The sequence below is a fragment of the Elephas maximus genome, chromosome 1 (genome assembly GCF_024166365.1).
Source record: "Elephas maximus indicus isolate mEleMax1 chromosome 1, mEleMax1 primary haplotype, whole genome shotgun sequence".
NCBI classification, from domain to species: domain Eukaryota; kingdom Metazoa; phylum Chordata; class Mammalia; order Proboscidea; family Elephantidae; genus Elephas; species Elephas maximus.
This window is the reverse complement of record NC_064819.1, coordinates 83924350-83927571: the sequence shown is the minus strand read 5'-3', so window position 1 is coordinate 83927571 and position 3222 is coordinate 83924350. Positions and strand designations below refer to the sequence as shown.

The following is a 3222-nucleotide window of genomic DNA, read 5'->3' as shown; positions in this document are numbered from 1 at the left end:
TCCCCTAGATAAGCACTGCCAAGTTTCTGACCATACTGGTGACAGACTTCATTACTTGCCAAGTGTTGTGATTTTATCCCAGTTTCTCATTTCCCTATATGAAACTATTTTTCTGGAAGCAACACTCATGCTACTCTTTGTATCCCTCTGCACTGTCTTCTACATCATCCTTGCAGTCTTGGGAAGCAGAGGAGAAAGGAGTTGAAAGAGAGAGAATTTGAAGATGAAGGGAACATTCCATAAAGGTGGGTAAACAAGGGAGCCTTAGTTTAACCCTCTACATCTCTAGGTTTGCTTTTCTTCATGAAGCACTTCCCTATCATGTGTGAGCCACTTCTTCTTCTCATTTTTTTCCCCCTCCTCCACCTGTTTCTTCTTCTTCTCTTCCCTCTTTCTGTCTTTATTCACTGTTTGCTGCCCACATCCAAGGAAAAAGGATAATTATCTTGATGAAGAAATGTACCTTAGAACATACTACCTAGAATATGATCCAAGACAGTTCGTTCCTTTTGACCTACACTTGGAGAAAATAAGGTACAGGGAATCTGGGAACAAACAAAAGGGAAGATTTTTGGTGAGAAGAAAAGATTAACCTCTCTGGGAAGGAAAGACTAAGCCTGTCATGGAAAAAGAGTATTGTTTATTTCTGCAAATATCTCGGCAATTCTAAGAATGTTAGACTGTGAAAATTGAGAGAATTTGTAATTGCTTTTCTTTAGGAATTTATGTATTTCTCATCTCTCCTACCCTACGAATATATAAGACATCGATTGGGGATCTGCCAATTGGACCAGTGCTCCAGGGACCAATTTAGAGTCCATAGCCCTGGGTGGTGTAGTGGTTAAGTGTTATGGCTGTGAAACAAATGGTCAGCAGTTCAAATCCACCAGGCCTCTTTGGAAACTCTAGGGGGCAGTTCTACTCTGTCCTATAGGGTCGCTGTGAGTCACAATCAACGCGTCGGCGGTGGGTTTGGTTTTTGGTTTAACCCTGGGCCACCTGCATATCGGGTGATTCTTCTACTTGTTGGCAGAGAATCAAGTTGTTAAAGCCTATGTTATGAATGGATTATAATAAAATATTTTCCTGGCATTAAATGCAGGCATTTCCGACAAGGTGTACTATTGTTTAGGCTTCCAGACCTTTCTCCCTCAAGTAATGCCACCTTATTTTTAAGACAGGAAAGGTCTAAATATAGCATTTTTTTTATGCCTCCCCCTTTCTTCATGCTGTCATCTGCAAGCCTTTATTTCAGAGTTCAGTTCTTGGCTCATGTTTCTCTACCCAAATGCACCATTATTTTTTTTTTAGAGGAGAGTGCCTTTCAAGAAATATGTCATTTCTTATAATCTCACAATTTATTAATTCTAAGTAATTGTGATCTTCACGGGTTTCAGCTGCTATTTGATTTCTGTTTTGAATGTGGTTGAAGTTTCTTCCTTTCGCAAAGTGAAAAGTTTGAAAACAAACCCAATGCTCCCTAACAACATTTTCACTTTTAGGTTTGGACTACTTCTTTAGTGTATTGCTCCCGTGGCCTGATGGACAACGCCTCTGATTCTGGATCAGAAGACTGAAAGTTTGAGTCCCTTCTTGGTGCCTTGTTTCTGGTTTGGCAAGCAGTAGAAGCCCCTTGAATTGACCTCCAATGGCCAGTGTTTATTTTAGGAAATGTAAGTAACTCAGATGTATCTGTGTATCCTTATCCTTCTCTCCCCTCTCTCTCCTCACACCCACCCATAGCCCTTTGGCTGCATGCATCTCCCTCAGGAATCTGATATGATATTAAATGACCACCTTATGACTTTATATAAAGTTGTAAAGAGAAGGAACTGGAATTCTGTTGGCATATGTAAGAAATGTACTTACCAGTACTCTTGTGATTTTAATTCAGCTAGGTTTATGTGTGTGGTGTGGGGTGTTTTCTACAACATGGTGTTTGAAAACCCTTAGTGAAAGTCCTTTTATGATTAAGCAGAATAATCGCTCAGCAAACCATGCAACTCATCTGCTTTTTATAATTCCCAACATTTCCGTTCTTTTCTCTTTTCGAGAACACTTTTTGCGTATTCGTACGGAAATAAACACATTGTTTGATGGATTATGTTTCCCCATTTCTACTCCAGAATAAGAAGCCCTTCACACTAATGTGCTCAGTAACCCTCTGTTCCCCATTACAGTGTCACTAAGAAGAACACAGAAAAGGAAGGACTGAAAGAGGAGAGAAAGAACAGCCTCGATCATTTCTTTAGGAATTTCCTTAGTTTTCTGAGTAGTGTTTGGAGCGTGGGACAGCCTGAGGTTATCAAGCAGAGAAGCTTCTTCCTGTTTTACTTTCCATTCCTGGCACTCCTCCTCTACCAACCCATCCACAGTCTTCAAAAATTGGAAAACACTTTTCAGACGTGGATGGCAACAGACCTCACAGAATTTCAGGTTTGTGAGTAGATAATATTGCATGAGATTTACATTTACAAACGTACAAGTCCTGTAAACAATACTTTAAGGTATAACTAAACTGGCACCCCGCGCCCCTCCCGCACACGGCAGCCGAAGTAGCTCAGTTGGGAGAGCGTTAGACTGAAGATCTAAAGGTCCCTGGTTCAATCCCGGGTTTCGGCAGTTCTGTTGACCTCTGCATAACTATTATCATCCTTTTTTTTTTTTTTTTAATAACAGTTGCATTCCAGGCCTTTAGGATTCTAATAAAAACTAACTGTAAATAAAGTTAAGCAAAAACTTGTACGGAAGGAGGGCGCAGCTCAGTGGTAGACCGCATGCTTTGTATGTAAGAGGTTTAGGGATGGATCCCCAGCACGTCCAGAGTTTTCCTCTGTTTAAACAGTGTTTAAAGTCATTCTTTCGGGAAAGAGCCCCCGGGTCGTCCACTAGTTGAGAACTGGGCTACCAACCAAAGGGCAACTGGCAGATTCTAGGAAACACTATGGAGCAGTTTTATCTTGTCCTATACTGTTCCTATGCGTCGGAATCCACTCAACAGCAACCGTTTTATTTAATTTTTCCCCTGAAGGAATACAGATGTAGTTCTCCTAATATTTTCCATATCATTCCTGCACACATACAAAGGAAAAACATAACCCGGTGTATTGCCTTGAGTGCTCTTCCATTCACAGGCTGTGAGCCTCTACATCCCCTAATTTGACTGTGACTACCCAAGGAAGACGTTAATAAAGAAAAGAAATGAAGAACCGGATCCCAAAG

At 40.9% G+C, this 3222-nt stretch overlaps 1 non-coding gene across 1 annotated transcript; it reads left to right on the top strand.

Moving 5' to 3' along the window:
- Positions 1–2549: 2549 nt before the first annotated feature.
- Positions 2550–2622, top strand: TRNAF-GAA (transfer RNA phenylalanine (anticodon GAA)). Its single transcript has one exon. It is a non-coding gene; the product is annotated as a tRNA-Phe (tRNA).
- The last annotated feature ends 600 nt before the right edge of the window (positions 2623–3222 follow it).